Here is a 19,435-nt window from a genome sequence, read left to right as displayed (position 1 = left end):
AATGTAACAATAAAACAACTTTTGGGGAGAGAGAGAGAGAGGAGAGAGGGAGAGGGAAAGAATCTTAAGCAGACTCCATGTTGAGTGTGGAGCCCTCCTCAGGGCTCGATCTCAGGACCCTGAGATCAGGACCTGAGCCAGAACCAAGAGTCGGACGCTTACCCGACTGTGCCACCCAGGCGCCCCAACCCAATACCAATATTAATGACTATGTCTTACTGAGCTCTGTGCCAAGCTAAATTTCGCTGCATTCATGCTGCTATTTGGAACTCATCACAAACCTTGTGAGGTGCTGCTGCTGTTGTTATTATTATTATTATTATTCCATGTTACAGATTAAAAAACTGAAGCCAGACGGATTAAATAACTTGGCCTAGGTTATGCGGCTAAGCAAGCTGTGAGATCCGGATTCCAAGTTAGGTCAAAGGACTGCGAAGCCCGAAAGTCACCAGCCTCTGGGCTCCAGGGGCCCTGGGACCAGTATGGAACATACTTCCTGTTGTGCATGTTTGGGAAACAATGTATTTAAAAGCACAATGAATTCAGAAGTATTAGGGAGAATACTCATGTATTCTTAGGATCAGATGAAAATTTCTCCGTTTTCGAAAAATAAGAACAAGAAACAAGACTGTATTATACATACACGCTTTCTAGCTTCTTTCTCCACTGCGCTAGTCTTCCGTTAACACCAGATCTGACAAGATCTTAGATTGGGCAATCTTTTCAGTTGGGCACAGGGACGGGCATTCAGGAATAACCTGGTTAACAAAATGAAGGATAAGCGATCTTCTTTTTGTGTTATTAAAACTCCCTGGCAGCAAATTAATTTTTAAGTAACAAAACATCTACAGGTGTTACGAATACAATTAAGCTAATTGAGAGATGCCAACAAATACCTGAAAACTCACTCCCCCCGCCCCACCCCCCCCACCCCCGCCCAAGAAACTTCCCAGGAGAGGGATCTAGAAGCAAATACAAAAGCAATCTAAAATTATGCACTTAAGGACTTTAAAAACCCCTTTCTTTAGACATACATGACACGGATGGACCCCACAAAACTTGTTCTAGTACCTAAAAAGCAAGTACCTCTGCATTCATCAGAGAAAACATAAATAATAGATTCAAATCTCGCTAGAGTTATAAGGATCACCTGGATTTCATGAATGTTGTTTATGAAAGGAATTCAAACCAGCAAGGCAATAAAATACTAAAAATACACCGAACAGGCACCAGGGTGGCTCAGTTGGTTAAGCCTCTGCCTTGGGCTCAGGTCATGATCCCAGGGTCCTGACATCGAGCCCTGCATTGGGCTCCCTGCTTAGTGGAAGCCTAAAAAGAGTCTCTTCCTCTGCCTTTCCCACCTGCTGGTGCTGTCAAATAAATAAATAAAATCTTTTTAAAAAATACATCAAACATCTGGACATTATACTATTTTTAAAATAGCAGTTTAATGAAGAAAGAACATAGGAACACCTATGTTTAAGGGACATTCACCTGTTCTCTCACTAATTCTCTCAACAACAACCAAAGGAAGTTGATAATAACTTTTTGGGGGGTAAATTGAGGTCCAGAAAATTTAGGAATTTATCTAAGTTTAGACAATTTAAAAAAGTAAATGCAGGGCGCCTGGGTGGCTCAGTCTGTTGAGCGTCTGCTTTCAGCTCAGGTCACAATCCCAGGGTCCTGGGATTGAGTCCAACATCAAGCTCCCTGCTCCGTGGGGAGACGGCTTCTTCCTCTCCTTCTCCCTCTGGATCCCTGTCTCTCTCCATCTCTCATAAAGAAAGAAAATCGGTAAAAATAAATAAACAAAAATAAAAAGTAAATATAATAAAAAAGTATAAGAAATACAACTTAAAATAAATAAAAGAACTGAATGAAATCCTGCGGGAATCTAAATCCACAGGTTTTCCACTACTCCTTGCTTTAGGAAGATGAAGGAAGGAAGGAAGGAAGGAAGGAAGGAAGGAAGGAAGGGAGGGAGGAAGGGAGGGAGGGAGGAAGGGAGGGAGGGAGGAAGGAAGGAAGGAAGGAAGGATAGGCAGGCAGACAGGGAAACACCTCACAGCAGGAGGTGATCCGTCCATGAATGCTAAGATCCCCAAGACTGAAATCCAGGCCAAACATGGAGCCTTAAGTCTGCAGACTTTTTTGTTAAGCCATTTGCTTTACCAAATCATTTTTAAAGACTGTATTTATTCATTTGAGAGAAAGAGCACAAGCGGCGGGGAAGGGGAACAGAAGGAGAGTGACAAGCAGGCTCCATGCTGAGCATTATTTTTAAGTCTCAATTTAGGGGCACCTGCGTGGCTCTGTAGGTTAAGCATCTGCCCTCTGCTCAGGTTGTGATCTCAGGGTCCTAGGATGGAGCCCCACAGGGCTCCCTGCTCAGTGGGGAGCATGCTTCTCCTGCTCCCCCTGCCTGCTGCTCCCCCTGCTTGTGCTCTCTATCGCTCTCAAATAAAATCTTCAAAAAAAAAAAAAAAAAACTTTTAAAAAAAATAAAGTCTCAATTTAAAAACAAAAATTTTTTAAAAGATTTTATTTATTTATCTGACAGAGAGATCACAAGCAGGCAGAGAGGCAGGCAGGCAGAGAGAGAGAGAGAGAGAGAGGAGGAAGCAGGCTCCCTGCTGAGTAGAGAGCCTGATGTGGGGCGCCATCCCAGGACCCTGAGATCATGACCTGAGCAGAGGGCAGATGCTTAACCTACAAAGCCACGCAGGTGCCCCTTAAAAACAAAATTAAAGAGAAAAAAATCTCCTAGGTCCATCACTACCAAGAACAAGTGCACCCTGGCATGCATTTTCCTTAAAAGCCAGAAGGAAAGCTTGAAAACAGCCAGAGCTGCTCTCACACAGATGGCATGTACGTTCACCCCCATCAAGCCGCAAGAGCCTTATTTGGCCCTCCGTAACAGACAAGAATCACCAAAGCACAGCCACCAGCAAGCGGCCAAAGAAGAAAGTGGTTAAGGTTTCTTACCTAAAATTACAACAAGGAAGCCTCCAGCACATAATGAAAGTCATTAAGAAAATTCGGAGAGTAACTGCAGGCCGACTTCTCCCCCAGAAAGGAACCAGCTAATAAGCATTCATTATCTTTGGCACGGTGAAAGTATTTATAGGACGTTCACAGAAAGCCTTCCCCAATAGGCCCCACATTAACGAATGGCATTTTAGGTCTAACACCAAAGTGCTCTAGAGACCGTGAAAATTCACATTTTGTGCTTTCTCTTTTTTATACACCCTAGTATTCACCATCCCTGGAGATTTTATCACACATTTTCAGTTTTTGTTCCTAAAAGCAGTCAACCTTCGCCCATAGCCTACTGCGTGCCTGGCGATCTCCAGGCTCGTCGCCGGTGCTGTCTCCCGCAATGCTCAAGGAGTCGAGGCAAAAATCTGAAGGCAACGCAACCAGGAAGATGGGAGAGAATCTCTTCTCACGCCAACGGGGCGGGCAGTTTCCGGGAAGGGAGCCCGGCGGGGTCGGGCGCTGAACGAGGACTTGGACTCGGCCGGGGGCACCGCGGGCAGGCGGGAGGAGTCAGGTGGGATTGGGGGGCACTCGCGGGGCGGAAATGCCGCCCAGGGGCCCCAGACCGGCGCACGTCAACTCCCCTCCCGCGTTCCGCATCCCCTCCGCCCTCTCGTCCTGCCCCTACAGCTGTGGCGAATCCGCCTCCCCAGCCGCGTTCCGGGACCCGACGCGCACACCCCCTCGGAGAAGCTGGGCGGACAACTGAAGGCTCTTCTTTCCCTGGGGAGTGTGTGCGGAAGCGGAGGGTTCCATTCTCTGCAACCTCCGCGGCGACAAGCTGCAGCTCCGCACGCACAGCCGCCAAGTGACAGCGCCGGGCATCATACTGGGGAGGGAAGGAGATGGCCTGTGGCGGTGCCACCGGAGTTGGCGGAGACGACCCTACCATCACCGGGAAAAGTGTCCCTCTTCCCCATCACCTCCCGACCTGCGTTAAAGCTCACGAAAGATGCCAGGAGCGTACCTGGTCCTGCAGCAGGCGCCCTCCATCCCTCCTCGCAGGTGCGCCTGGTACATGAGGTCCTAAGGGCTTTTTCAGACACGTTGGCATCGGCTCCCAAAGGGGGCCCCAACAGAACTTGGCCACGGGAGACTTCCAGAGGCGCGGCAGACACGGCAGGAAAACCACTGGCTCTCCCCTCAAGGGCCTGCAAATCCTGCCTGGCTCGCCCCTTAAAGCTTAACCCCAGACATGTGCGTGGCAAACCCAAACAACCCAAACGCCACCTGCGAGTTCCCTCTCCTCCCGGCAGGTGAAACCTCCTGGACGTCTCCTGGGAGCTGCCCGTCCCGCCAGCCTCTCCATCCCCGAGGCCGCCAAGTTTCCTACAGCCCCCACCTGAATCCCACCCCTGTGGGCTCCCGAGCCGGAGGGCGCGGACAGCTGGAGCCACCGCATCCCGGATCCCGGGAGTCCGCCCGCTCCGGGGCGGCCAGAGGACCTGTGGCACACCGCGGGATCCCCCGGGTGGGGAACTCTGGGGGCTGCGCGCCGCGCCCCTCCTTACCTGGCGCTCTCTGGCCCGGACTGGGACATCCGCCGGGGGCGCGCCCCTCCGCGCGCTCGCTGCGCACCTGGACGCCGCCACCACCGCCACCGCCTGGCCCCAGCCCCGGCGGCCGCGCTAGCGCTTCATGGCGCACGGGGGCTGGCTCTGGGCCCCGGGAAGCGTGTCCAGTTGGCGGCGGCTCCTCTGGCTCTCGCCTCTCACCAATGGCTCCCCCGCCTTCTCCCGCCCCGCGTCCGTGCGCCCGTCCTCAGCGGCCGCCCTTTTCCCTCCGCACCCCCAGACCGGCCAAACTGGTTTCTCCGCTCCGGGGTGGTGCCTCCAATCTCCGGCAGCCGCGGCTGGGGCTGGGGTTGGGGCTGGGCGGGCCCGGCCGTCAGCCCTCCCTTTGTCCCTCCCGGGGGCGGAGAGGGGCTGGACCGGGAGCCCCTGGGAGAGCACACCAGGCCCAGGTCCTGCCTGGCGCCCTCCGTGCGCGCTGGCGGCAGGTGGGCACCCCGGCCGTCCCCGGAGCGCGTCCCCGGCCTCGCCCGACCAGCGACCTGGCAGCTGCGGTCGCTGTCGGCTCCTCCAGCGCCCCCGCCTCCCTGGGGGCCGCGCTCGCCACCCCGCCCCACCAGCCTCGCGTCATTTTCCCGCCGCCCTCCGCCAGCCTGGCCGCCACCCGGGGTCGGTGACCGCGCCAGCCCGGAAAGCTGGCCGGGCCGCGGCCTGCCTGGGACCTGGCCTCCCTCGGTAAGGGGAGCCGTACACTCTCGACGCCAAGTCACGTTCCAGGACCGGTCACCCAACGCGCGTCGCGGTTCACCACGCGGAGGGTGGGGAAAGGGACTACGCCGAAAGACCTGGAGAAACTTATTCTGGGGTGGCAGCAAGCAGGCCTTCTGCGGGGACCAACCTTCTTCACCTTTAGGGGGTTGGGGTCTAAGTAGCCGAGGTGCAGCGGGTGAAGTGGCACGCGGTAGCTGGAAATTTGGGACTCGCGTGCGTGGTCTCCGGGCTGGTGTCTGGGCTTGTGAATCTCGCCTCCTCAACAATCTGCACACTGGAAACTCCGTTCAGCAGAAGTTCACCCACAATGGAAGAGTCTCTAAAGAGAATCGAAGAATTTGCTTAGGGGCGCCTGGGTGGCTCAGTCGTTAAGCCTCTGCGGTGGGTTCATGTCAAGACCCCAGAGTCCTGGAATCGAGCCCCGCATCAGGAATCCTGCTTCTCCCTCTGCCACTCCTCCTGATTGTGTACCCTTTCTCGCTGTGTCTCTCTCTGTCAAATAAATAAATAAAATCTTCAAAAAAAAAAAAAAAAAGTGCTTAAAGTGTAGTAGGGAAGATAGAATTCACAGATAAATATCTAGTTACCTGCAGATCAGAGTTTCAGGTCCCAGGCCTGAGAGTTCAGACACCAACCTGGGGGCTTAAGAAAGCCTTCTCTGAGGAGGCCATGCCTCAGTTGGGGCTGGGAGAGCCACACTTTCAGGGATCATTGTTGGGTGGAGAGGATATTCAAAGAATAGCCCACTATTTTTCCTCCTGGTATGTGAAAGATTCCACTGGTATCGTTAAACCCTAAACTGCCCTGAGTTACTTTTTCATTAGACACTCTCGATTTTTTTTTTTAAGTAATCTCTATGCCCAACGTGAGGCTTGAACTTACGACCCCAAGATCGAGAGTCACATGCCCCACCCACTGAGCCAACCAGGCATGCTGTCACACTTGACTTTTGAGCAAGTGGGCTGGTCAGTCACTTAATCTCTCTGGGCCTCAGTTTCCTCATCTGTAAAATGAGACTGGATTGGATGACCTCAAATGGTTCCTTCCATTTTCTGAACCCAACAGCAGAGCAAAGGTACAGAAGCTGGAAAACACAGGGACCAGTAAACAGCAATGGGGAACACCAGTTGGCTGACAGTGCAACGGCTGTCCATAGGGCTGGAGGGGTAGGTTAAGGAGTTTGGGCTTCCTTTTGACAGCACTTGCAAACCATTCAAAGTTTATGATCACAACTGTTGCATGATCCGTGTTGTGTTCTAGGGAAAGTATCTAGACTAGTTTGAAAGAAGAGAAGACTGAAGATGAGGGTACCATTTAAGAAGTTAGTATAGCAACATAATGTGGGCCGGAAGGACTTGCCACTGGAAGGAGGAGGAACTTTCAGGGACAGCATCAGAAGTAATGGCAGGGCGCAGAGTGGCCAGAATCTATAACTGACTGGCAGACAGAAGCGTGAAGATGAGCCAAGTTCCCCAAGCTAGGTGCTGGCATTAGTAGGAACAGCAGAGTCAGAAGGAAGACAGGCCACTGAGGAGGGCTCTGCCCCATCAGGAGAAAGGCCGGTACACCTAAGAGTCAAGAGAGGATTCTAGCCTAAAGGAAGGATCCCTTCTTCCTTGTACATCTACCAGCAAGCGATCAACCTGTCCAAGAAAGCATTGCATAGAAGACAGACTACACTAAGATCCGTCCGGTCCACACCTAAACTCACATCGAGTCAGTAACATTGCTGTGGCTGTGTTTAACACCCCTGTGTAGACACCAAGATTTCAAGCCAGTTTGTTTCTCTTACAGACCACATGGAGTGGAGGATGGGGAGAGGTGGGGATAAAGGGACATGATGGGTATTGTTTTTGGGGTGCCTGGGGTGCCTGGGGTGCCATTCATTGGGGTGGCTCAGTTGGTTGAGCAACTGCCTTCGGCTCGGGTCATGATCCTGGAGTCACAGGATCAAGTCCCACATCAGGCTCCCTGCTCTGCAGGGAGTCTGCTTCTCCTGCTGACCTCTCTCTTCTCATGCTCTCTTCCTCTCTCATTCTCTCTCAAATAAATAAACATAATCTTTAAAAAAAATAAAGATTCATTCATTTAACAATAGCACTTAGTACGCGTTGACTGTTCTAGTTGCTTGGATATATCAGTGAACCAACCTGGCAAATTGTATCTTTTTTTTTTTTTTTTTTTTTTAAAGATTTTATTTATTTATTTGCCAGAGACAGAGGGAGAGAGAGTGAGCAAGCACAGGCAGACAGAGAGGCAGGCAGAGGCAGAGGGAGAAGCAGGCTCCCCGCCAAGCAAGGAGCCCGATGTGGGACTCGATCCCAGGACGCTGGGATCATGACCTGAGCCGAAGGCAGCCGCTTAACCAACTGAGCCACCCAGGCGTCCCTGGCAAATTGTATCTTAAAAAGAGACAATGCTTTGAAAAAATAGAACAGGACTGGCTGGGAGGGGCCACTGAGGCAGACTTCTAGGGTGCTATAAAAATTCTGTATCTTGACCTGGGTGATGGTTATATGAGTGTACACGTATGTAAGAGTTCACTGTCCTGTACACTTAAGAGTTGTACATTAAAAATACATAATAAAAATAGAGTAGGGTTAAGAGATTAGGAGTGGGAGAAAGAGTTGCAATTTTAAATTAATGGTCAAGGTAGGCTTCACGAAAAGTTGGGATTGGAAAAGATTTGCAAGAAGGTGAAGGGGTTTCACTCTAGGGGAGAGAAATTCCTTGAAAACTCATCTCACCTAGAACCCACCAGACAAAGCATGTTCAAACCCTGTCCTGCTACGTTGCCCTCCCATGGGCCCTCCGGGTCATTGAGAAGGCGGCTCTCAGAGCTTGACAGTTGCCCTTGCTGAGAAAGCAAGTAGCTCACCTCGAAGTCCTGACTTTTGTCCTCTGTGAGAGAACCATGCCAAATTTCAGCTTGTCTAGTCAGGTCAATCCCTGAAAGTGTTTCATGGATGCGACAAAGATTGATTTTGAAATGAATCTTCCATGAGTCACTCTGTCCTGGAATCCCGCCCTGATCCCACCAGCCTCTGAGCTGCTTTCTCAGCGTACCCCGATGGGATGGAATAAGTATTCTGGTTTTATGGAGAAGCCACTCCCACTCCATAACCAACAGCTCCCCCTTGCAAGGGGAAAATAATTCCATGTTGGGGAAAGTAATTAACAGAAACACCCATTTCTAAATAAGGCTAACTGTTTTTCAGGGTTTGCCGGTTTGCAATTTCCTGTTTCTTTTTGTTTATTATTTTTTTTCCCTTCTCTCTCTCTCTCTTTTTTTTTTTTTTTTCCTTTTCTTGGCAACACTCCTGTGCATTTCCATGATGTGGGTAGGAAGGCTGGGGAGGTTCCAAGAGAACGAACTCATTTTACTGAAAATTCATTTCCTAGAATTTTTTCCTACAAGATACGAGGTAAAGAACGAATGTTTAAAGGGAGGTATACTGACTGTATTCATCTCTTTAGTAAGCTCAGTGGTCACTTTAAATAAACTAAAGCATTTAATGCCAACAGAAAGGTATTCAAGCCACACTAGGTGCTACCGTAACCCGTGTCTGGTGGTCAAGATTAACTCAGTTGGAAGGCAATTTTTTTCCCAGCCGTTTTCTTGCCCAGCTCCAGAATTCTAAACATGATAAGAACGTACCTCTTAAGTGAGTCTGTCTTTGCAATAAATGAAATTAGAAGCTTCAAATAGTCTGCCTCACTTTCTTTTAAATGTCATTTAAAACAACAGATATAGGTGATATCATCTGTTGTCTCTGCAAAAATGATTTTCCAAATTCTTCTGATTTAAAGGAGGCAATACCTCCTTTACTACTTATTGACTTCTTTTTTTCTGACCACCATTTTAAATAAAAAATTGGACTGCAAAAGAAATCTTAAACATCAGGGAACTAAGCGTGTCTCCGTTATTTTGTTAGTATCCATGCTTAACATGCAAGAGATGTCAGGGGAGGTGATATTTCTCAGCACATTAAGTTCACATCTCTTTCTTTCATATTCATGAATATGTAAATATATAGAACTCATCTACAGTTTTTTTTAAAAGGAGATTTTCCTTACCTACTATCTATATGAAAATGTCATGAACATTACATTGAACTAATAACCCCAGTTAAACTTAATTCATAATTAATCAACAATTTTGAAAATATCTGGTGACCATTTAGCATACAGAGCCATGTTTTCACATGATCGTAAGAAGTCTGTATGTATTCCATTTTCATCATTTACCACGGTGTCATGAGACCAGTTTTCATCATTTACCTTTTACATTTTACACAAAAACAGTTCGCTTTTCCAACTTCCTCCCTCATCCCTCACGAACTAAGTTCCCACTATTCCAAGCTGCTTGCAGTTCACTGAACTCTTTTTTTTTTTTTTTTAAGATTTTTTATTTATTTGACAGAGAGATTACAAGGAGGCAGAGAGACAGGCACAAAGGGAGGGGAAGCAGGCTCCCCACTGAACAGAGGGACCAATGCGGGGCTCGATCCCAGGACCCTGAGATCATGACCCAAGCCCAAGGCAGAGGCCCAACACAGTGAGCTACCCAGGCACCCCAGTTCACTGGGGGCACCAGGGTGGCTCAGTCAGTTAAATGCATGCCTGCCATTGGCTCGGGTCATGATCTCACAGGCCTGGGATCGAGCCCCACATCAGGTTTCCTGCTTCGGCGGGGAGTCTGTTTCTCTCTCTGCCTCTGCTCCTCCCCACCCCCACTTATGCATGTGCACTTGCACGCTCTCTCTCTCTCTCTCTCTCCTTCTCTCTTTCTCTGTCTCAAATAAATAAACCTTTAAAAAAAATGTCCTCCTGATTCATCTGCCTGGTCTCCAGCCAAAGTAACTTCCTCTGGGTAAGCCTTGCCCCAGATGCCCCCAGACAATAGTCCCCATAGCATAAGGAAGCCTTAATCCCACTGTATTTTAACTATTAACCTGTGCTTATTCCCCACTGCATGGGAGCCCTTTGACACCCAAGACTGAGTGGTTTTTTTTTGTTTTGTTTTTAAGATTTTATTCATCTGACAGAGAGAGAGAGAGAGACAGCATGAGAGGAAACAAAAGCAGGGGGAGTGGGAGAGGGAGAAGCAGGCTTCCTGCCGAGCAGGGAGCCCAATGCAGGGCTCAATCCCAGGACCCTAGAATCAGAACCTGAGCCAAAGGCAGAAGCTGAATGACTGAGACACCCAGGCACCCCTGAGTCTTATTCTTCTTGGTCTTTCTTGGCATCGAACATTGCTCTGTCACCTAAGTGCCTAGTAATTCTCATGGCAGGGTCTGCATAGTCATCATTCTCAATATTTGTATTTTCTCCTGCTGATGATTTATTTAATCATTGCTATTGTTGAATATTTTTGTATTTACCAGATTGGCTTCCAGAAATATCTGACCAACTACAACCCCCCACTATTTCATTTTTTTTAAAAGATTTTATTTACTTATTTGAGAGAGAGAGAGTGAGAGAGAGAGCATGAGAGGGGGAAAGGTCAGAGGGAGAAGCAGACTCCCCATGTAGCTGAGAGCCTGTTGTGGGACTTGATTGATCCCAGGACTCTGGGATCATGACCTGAACTGAAGGCAATGGCTTAACCAATTGAGCCACCTAGGCGCCCAACCCACCACTAGTGGGTTCTAAGGCTTCTAAACCTCTTACTTTCCTCCAGTTCTTATTATTTAGTGGGTTGTGATTTGCCCTCCTCGACTTGCTTCTAGAAATGGTGGGCCCATGGTACAAGAAGAGTTTGTGTTTTATTAGAACTGGGACATTTTTAAGCCTTTGTTGACATCACTGGAGCAATACAAAGAATGGTATTCAAATTCTTCCATAAAGTTACAGCAGCCTAGGCTGTATATGAATACTGCCTTTTTAATTTTCCTAAACTGCCAGCCAGCATGAATGATTGTCCCTCCCAATTAACTGCAAGAACAAAGCAATAAGAAACACTGATCACACAGGCAAAGACCAAAAAAAAAAAAAAAAAAAAAAAAAAAAAAATCTGGAATTGCACTGCCTTGATAGTGTTTATGAGGAAATGGGCATTCCTAGGCTGTTGGTGGCTGTGTATTGTGTGACTCCTTTGGGAGGAAATACAGAAGCACATACCAAAACATGTGTGCCTTGTGCCACAACAATCCGTGTCTAGGAATTTATCCTAGAGATATATTTAAGCATTTGCACAAAGGTAAATGTACACACATATTCATTGCAGCACTTTCTTCACTGCAAAAGACCAAAGGTGGCCTCGATGCCCATTAAAAGAGGTTACATCCATAAAACAGGATAATAATCAGCCTTGTTAAAAATTAGGAGACCTACTTGTGCCACTGTTTGGAACATCTCCAAGATATACCGTTATGTGAAAATGCAAAGTACAGAAGAGTATGCGTGTACAAATAAAATTTATGTGATGTTTACAAGTTGTCTCCATTTGTGTAACATATAAATAATATACATGTGTGTTATATATTTGTGTGATAGAAAGATAGATAGATAACCTGGAAGGATACACAAGAAATTATTCACAGTGCTCATCTCTATAGAGGAGACATTTTCACAAATGTCTTTGTACAGTTGAAATTCTTTTTTTACTATGTCCCTGTATAATTTTTAAATTTAACTTAGTTTGGTCAAAGTAATAAATACGTATAGTTTAAAAGCTCAAGTAGTACTACAAAGTTTCTAACAAAAGACAATAATGCTGCTACCCCACCATTTCTCATGCTCAAATGTTCTCCAGAGAACATTTTTTTTTTTAAATATTTTATTTATTTGACAGAGAGAAATCACAACTAGGCAGAGAGGCAGTCAGAGAGGAAGAAGCAGGCTCCCTGCAGAGCAGAGAGCCCGATGCCGGGGCTCCATCCCAGGACCCTGGGATCATGACCTGAGCCGAAGGCAGAGGCCCTAACCCACTGAGCCACCCAGGCGCCCCTCCAGAGAACTTTTTATTGGTTCTTGCATTTACTTTCACAATACGAATAACATGTTTATATTGCTATTTCTGATGCTTTTCTGTCTTAGACATCATCTATGGACTTCTTGCTATGGGGGAGGAAGAGTTAATTGTCATGCATTCTATTCCCAGCACAACAATGTGCCCACACACTCACTCACCCTTTCTCCCATCATAATTAGATTTCTCCCATCTATAGTTAAATCATGTTCAGTGGATCCAGTATTATGACTATGGGAATATTGTTTGCACCTAAGCTACATGGTATTCTATGATTATATTTCCTTTCTCCTAAAGTTTTTTATTTTGACCAGGGTTAATTATTGCCTTTCTTTTTCCCCAATTACTAACCCCCATCTTTTTCCTACCATTAATTTAGGCCTTAAATTGCTCACATAACCACAAAGCTCCTCTCAGGATAGACAACACATAACTTATCAGTTTACATTCTCCCTCCTTGCAGTGTCTTCTGCTGGAGCCTTCTGTCCCTGTTCCTGTGTGAATATTATTGTTGTCCTGCAGGACTTCCCCTCACCGTCCTCCTGAGGCTTCCTGCTACTTCACATTTTCGTTTTTGTTGGACTTGATAAATCTGGTGGAGCACATCTGAAAAAGGAAACATGAGAGAGGAATATTTTGAGGCTTACTATGTCCATTAGGATGCCTTTAGTGTTCTGGAATACAAATGGGTTGTCCTACCATCATCATCATCATCATCATAATCATCATCATCAAATCTGTAAGTCTCTGGAGTTGGAGGGTTCTCAGTTGGGTTAATGGCTCAGTGATTGCATCAGAGCCCAAGTACTTCTCATACTTCTGCCCTGTTTTCATCATAGTGGTGGCGATGTCCCTCTTCCAGGTCACAGGTGGCTGCAGCAGCTAGCTAATTGTATTTGTCAGAAACCGGTCATCTGACCAATCTTAGCTCGGTAGAAGACCAAAAAAACAAGTATATGTCATTATCAGCACCCATTGTGGGAACTGGTCTTTGTCAGTAGGGATGGAGTTTTAGGAGAGTAGCTGTTGGATAGGCAACCCACAGGACCTATACCTTTCTACATCTGGAAATGTCTTTATTTCACTCTCATAGTTTAACTGTATATTGAACTTGAGGTTGGAAAACACTTTTTTTTTTTTAGAATTTTTTAGAATTCCTTAGCATCTAGACTCCAGTGTTGCTGTCCTGATGTTTGATGTTATTTTGATTCCCAGTTCTTTACAGGTGATCAACTTTCCACTTTTAGGAAGGTTTTTCTCTGGTTCTAAATTTTTACTGGAATGTGTCTTAGTGTGGAACCCCAGAATCAGCCTCTCACCCTCTACTACCTTGCCCCAACCCATCCTCATTGCCTTTTGTTCATGTGCAAAACTAACTGAAAACCAATGCTTTTACAACCAGAGTTGTAACCCTATAAATTAATTCACAGAGAGGTATCAAGAACTTGAAATACTTCAGTGAGCTTTCTTTCCACCAAACATTTAGGCCTTCATGGTCTTCAGTATTTTTATCCCAAATGAATGGGTAAAAGGTGGGAATTTCACAATAATAACTGATAGTTAAGAAGTTCATATTTAAAATAAAATCTTTTAAAGGGGGGTCCTGGGTGGCCCAGTCATTAGGCATCTGCCTTAGGCTCAGGTCCTGTTCCCAGGGTCCTGGCATTGAGCCCCACATTGGGCTCCCTGTGAGCCTGCTTCTCCCTCTCCCACTCCTCCTGCTTGTGTTCCCTCTCTTGCTGTGTCTCTCTCCGTCAAATGAATAAATAAAATCTTTTTTTTTTAAAGTTCATATTTACCTCTGAAACTAATAAAAAAAAGAAGTTTGTATTTTTTTACTTTTTAAATCACAATCAGGTTCTAACCCTGACTATTCCTCTCTTTCTTTTCCTTCTTTCCTTCCTTTCCTCCTTCCTTCCTTCCCTTTCACATTTACAACCCTGATGCACTTGGAATTTATGTCTTGTGTATGACATAAAGTATTCCTCTGATTTTATTTTCTCAAATGGCTAACCACACATCCCAAGCCAACATTTGCCTCTGTGATGAGATGAGATGACACTTTCATCATATACTAATCAGGCAGTTGCATCTGTTTCTCTTCTATTGCTGCTTGCGTCTGTGCACCAACACCACACTGTGGAAAGCCTTCCTAGTTTTATTTAATATCTGTTGGAACCCATCCTCTCTCATGGCTTTTCTTCCCCCTACCCCAGCCTTTTGGAAATATATTTGATCTATAACACTGTGTACATTTCAAGTGTACAACTGATGATTTGATACACATATATTATGAAATGTTTACCACAATGAGGTCAGTTAACACATATTCCCCCCCCCCTTTTTTTTTACAAATTAAAGTTGGGCATCAAAAAGGGTGAGGGGCTCCTGGGTGGCCCGGTTGGTTAAAACATGACTCTTGGTTTCAGCTCAGGTCATGATCTTGGGGTCATGCCATTGGGCCCCATGTTGGGTTCCCCACTCGGTGCAGAGTCTGCTTAAGATTCCCTCTACATCTGGGGCTTATGTCTTAACTGCCCCTTGCCCATGTTATTGACAAATGCCTTGTGGTTAATTAATTGCCTTATTTGAGGACCTTTTGCAGAAATCATTTCTGCAAAGACTGCAAAGCAGAATGCCAGTGCTGTCCTGTCTAGCTGCAGACAGGATGTTATTGCTGTTTGATTTTAGTTGTCCTGACTCCCTATTTTCCTGTTGGGGACCCTGGCCCTGACTCCATACCTGTCCAACTCACTCCTAACAACAGCAATATTAGAACCCACAAATAATCCAGAAGGACAAAGGATAGAGCTGACTGATAAAACCTATGCTACCCTCAGGACAACTTTATCTTCTAGATTATTAAGGACTTGATAGTACTGAAGCCTGTTGCTCCCACTTCTCTTCCCTTAGGGTGAGGACATTCCCAAGACGTTCCTCCCATTCTCGTGCATTGAGAGTTCTAGCTGACTTTCCTTGCCCTTTCCACTCATGAGAAATATGCCAGTATTTAGAACACATGCCCAAACTAAACACAACAAACAAACAAAAAAAAAGGCTTTTTAAGGTATGCTTCATTTAAAAGTAATTTTTAAACCCCTGTGCATTATGGGGCACCTGGGTGGCTCAGCTGGTTAAGCGTCTGCCTTCAGCTCGGGTCATGATCCCAAGACCCTGGGAGTGAGCTGGGGGTTGGGGAGCCTGCTTCTCCATCTCCCTCTGCTGTTCCCCCTGCTTGTGCTCTCTTGCTCTCTCTCACTGTCAAAGAAATTTAAAAAAAAAAATCTTTAAAAAAAAAATGTGTTAAAGCCCTGTGCATTAAAATCTAAACAATCTATGACATCTGATTGTGGGGCGCCTGATAAAAAAATCAATCAGATTCCATCTCGTGAGTCAAACATTACTGCGCTTCTCCGAGTCCTACCTTTGAGTCCTGCACAGGCATCTGTCCTATGACTCACTTAAAATTAATTTCTAAAAAAAATTAATTTCTCAAAACTGTTGACAATTCAGCGTTGGCAGATGGTGAGGTCCACGCTGGCTCATGCTAACTGATGCCACGTAACCGCTAATACACAGCGGCGATTTTCAAACTCTTTTACAAAGTTTTCTCTCTCTTTTTTAACCATAAGACCTTAAAGCAGGAGTGTCACGTGAGGAGCTGACCTACCTGAATCCATGGTGGGACCCCGATGGCAGGTCTACCATGAAGCTAATGGCGCCCAGCCCTCAGGGACCCTCAAAGGCCTTGTGCCTAAGTTTGTTATATTTAATTTTGTAATTGTTTTTTAAAGAGCCCATCCCTCCACCCCGATACAAACCTTGGGCCCCACAAAACCTGGTTCCCCCACCAGCCAAGCCCTAGCCCCTCTCCCTCTCCCTCAACACTTCAGCCCCCCTCCACGGAACCCCAAACCTGTGGGGGAACAAAATTTAAAAATGACCTGGAAGATGGTACAATTTCCGAACTAGGAATCAGGGAGAGGGTCTGAGGCCTGCACCTCAGTTACCTGCTAGGGCCTCTTACGTGCCTCCTCGGGTCACCTGACCTTTCTCTGACAGAGATCCTTCACATGTAAAGTGGGTGTGTGTGACCAAATGACCATCAAGGTCCCTTTCGAAACTGAAAGCTTTTGATCCAAAGTCCATCTCCACTGTCTCTCTCATGGGAACTTCTATCCTCGGGCTTGTTCTTCCATCCCTGAGGTGCTAGGAAGTCTCATCCCACCCCCCCTGACATCCCAGGCTCCCCTAGGCTCGGCCCAGGCCCACCTTCTTCAAGAAGGACTTCAGTGATCGTGATGAGAGAGCTCACTCTTCTCTCCATGGTTTGGTATGTCTTCTCCTGCTAGATGTCAGTTGGGAGAGAGAAATGACAGATCACAGCTACATGTGTTAACCCTTCCAAGATTATCGTCATTTTCAACAGAAATTAATGTTTTAGCTCGATGACCTAACTCTTGGTGGTTGGTGGTGAAATTTTAGGCAGCAGCTACAGCCAAGTCTGAGGAGAAAAGATCCTCCTTGAGCTCTTGGAGCAAGCATTCTTTGAGAACCCCCCTCAAGTTACAAGAGGCCACCACCCATTGTTCCGGAAGCAAGAGACCAACCCGGGTTGAAGGACACAAGAGTCCTGTCAACATGGGTACAAGGAGAACCTTATCTCTCTTGGAATGTCATTTGCACTCACACAATTGTTTGGGTTAAGCAGTGGTGTGGTGCACACTTGACTCGCTGAAGGGAACCTTTGTTCCCCTGCTTTCTCCCTAGTCACACACCCTGACAGGGGTGATCTTCCTCAGCTACTCCTGGCCACCCTAACACTAGGGGAAAGGAAAAACAAATGGTTAACTATTAGAGATCACAGTCCTAGAAGACACGAGTCTGCATCCGTTTACAAATGTCTCAGTGATTTACAAGAAGAAAAGCATTCTTAGGTTATTGATAGACCCATAACTCAATTCCTGGAGCCCTCACATCACCCTCCCCTCCATAGCGATGTGGGAAACAGAGGTAGAAAGGAATGTAAACAAAATAAAATTTCCTGATAACCTGAAGTCCATGAACAAATACTTGAGTATGACATTCCTTTAGGAAACTCCCAACTGGTCTGAATGTTAACGCTTTGCTAGAGGGAAAAACCACCTTAGCTTGACCCCGGCAAAGCCTCCAGGATCCCGAAAGCCTTCTTTAGCATATCAAAATCCTCTTGGATGCCTCCCTTTGTCCTTACCTCCCCCAACTCCCAAGTATAGAATCTGTCCCCACTCACACCACCAGTGCAGCTCTTTCTGCCCACAGGTGCCGTCCCCGTGCTTTAATAAAATCACCTTTTGCACCAAAAACATCTCAAGAGTTCTTCCTTGGCCTTGGACCTTGGCTCTGGACCTCACCCACAGTTAAAAACTACATCCCCATGAGAGATAGAAACAGCCTTAAAACCCTCAACCACCCAGCCATTTTACGCAGTTGGAAACTGAGGCTCCAAGGCCAGGGTATGGCAGAGCCCAGCAAAATGAAGTATTAATGGCCCCAGCACAGCCCGCTTGCCCTTTCAAAGTGGGTAGGTGCAACTTGGTCCAATTACATGTAAATACTTTTTAGCTATTGGGGTGCCTGGGTGGCTCAAGGCCTCTGCCTTCAGCTCAGGTCATGATCCCAGGGTCCTGGGATGGAGCCCTGCATCGGGGCTTCCTGCTCAGCAGGGAACCTGTCTCTCCGCCCCCCCCCCACTCTCTGCCTGCCTCTCTGCCTACTTGTGATCTCTCTCTGTCAAATAAATAAATAAAATCTTAAAAAAATACTTTTTCGCTATTAATAAAGCCAAATGACACTCTGTTGAAGAGGGGGGGCATTTCGCTTGTTTGTAGCTTTAAAGAAACCAAAATAGATTAGTATATAACCATTTTCCTAGAGTATGGGGACCCATGAAAGGAGACCATGAATTTCAACCCTGAATCCCAGAACTCCAGTCTGTGTGTTATTAAAAGGAAAAAGAAAGGGCGCCTGGGTGGCTCAGTGGGTTAGGCCGCTGCCTTCGGCTCAGGTCATGATCTCAGGTTCCTGGGATCGAGTCCCGCATCGGGCTCTCTGCTCAGCAGGGAGCCTGCTTCCCTCTCTCTCTCTCTCTCTGCCTGCCTCTCCGTCTACTTGTGATCTCTCTCTGTCAAATAAATAAATAAAATCTTAAAAAAAAAAAAAAAAAAAAAGGAAAAAGAAAAAATAAATAAATAAAAATAAATAAAGGAAACACCTTTGTATCAGCACTGGTAGATTATCGTTCCTCCCCCATGGGCTGAAAGAGGAGAAGCTGGTCCTACAAATGTCACCTGTATCAGGACCTGAATTGTTTTGGAAGGAAGAGAGATTCCCAAAGCTTGAGCAATGCGAAAGTGATCGCTGCTCTGGGGAAGCATGAGGTCATCTGCACGCGTTGATTCATGTCCTCTTACCTGCCAAGCACCTGGCTCCCCTGCAACTTCCCTCAGACCAGTCTCTTTCGGCTGCTGTGGCTGCAAAATCTTCTTTGCACTAAGACTTCGTGAACCATCTTCAGAAAGCCCGGTTTTCGTCTTCTTTGTGAATGGGCTCAGGGCTGCATTTGTTTCATTCATTTCCTAAAGACTCATGCATGAGCCCCAACAGTTGAGCAGCAGGGGGGACACGGTGCGGGGGTGGGGGGGGGGGGGGGGTTGGGGGGGGGGGGGTACAACTAGCCAATAAGCCCCATGCCCGTCCTCAAGGAGGTGACAGCTCAGTGGGAATGCGGGGAGGGAAACAAGCCATCATAACACCATAGGTAAGCTGGGTAGCAAGGCAGGAGTGGCCCTGACTCATTCTCAGAAGTCACAGAAGGCTTCTTGGAGGAGGTGCTATCTAAATAGAGATCTAGAGGATGAGTAGGAGTTTCTGTCCTCCCCTGAGTCACTGTTCAGTGGCAGCTGCTGTCATGGGACCATTCCTCACTCCAGATCTACAGAGCAAAGCAGCGAGGCGGTGGCTAGAAAAATGAAGCACCCTCCCTCTTGGTTCCCTCCAGGTCTGTAGACAGCACTTCATTCACTCTGGAAGGAGTCTGAAGCCAGGGCAAGGGTGGGGCTAAGGGGCAGGGATGCTTTCCTCCCCTGAGGACACTGAGTCA

At 46.9% G+C, this 19,435-nt stretch overlaps 1 protein-coding gene across 1 annotated transcript in view; it reads right to left on the bottom strand.

The window, feature by feature from the left end:
* Positions 1-4,868, bottom strand: part of ATP8B1 (ATPase phospholipid transporting 8B1) — a 116,256-nt gene extending 111,388 nt beyond the window's left edge. Inside the window, exon 1 of the mRNA XM_032882416.1 lies at positions 4,551-4,868. The gene's annotated coding sequence lies outside the window, so the exon portion shown is untranslated. The remainder of the gene's footprint in view (positions 1-4,550) is intronic.
* Positions 4,869-19,435: the final 14,567 nt, after the last annotated feature.

The sequence above is a fragment of the Lontra canadensis genome, unplaced genomic scaffold (genome assembly GCF_010015895.1).
Source record: "Lontra canadensis isolate GAN:19392208 unplaced genomic scaffold, GSC_riverotter_1.0 scaffold82, whole genome shotgun sequence".
NCBI classification, from domain to species: Eukaryota; Metazoa; Chordata; class Mammalia; order Carnivora; family Mustelidae; genus Lontra; species Lontra canadensis.
This window is presented reverse-complemented; position numbering and strand designations above follow the sequence as displayed.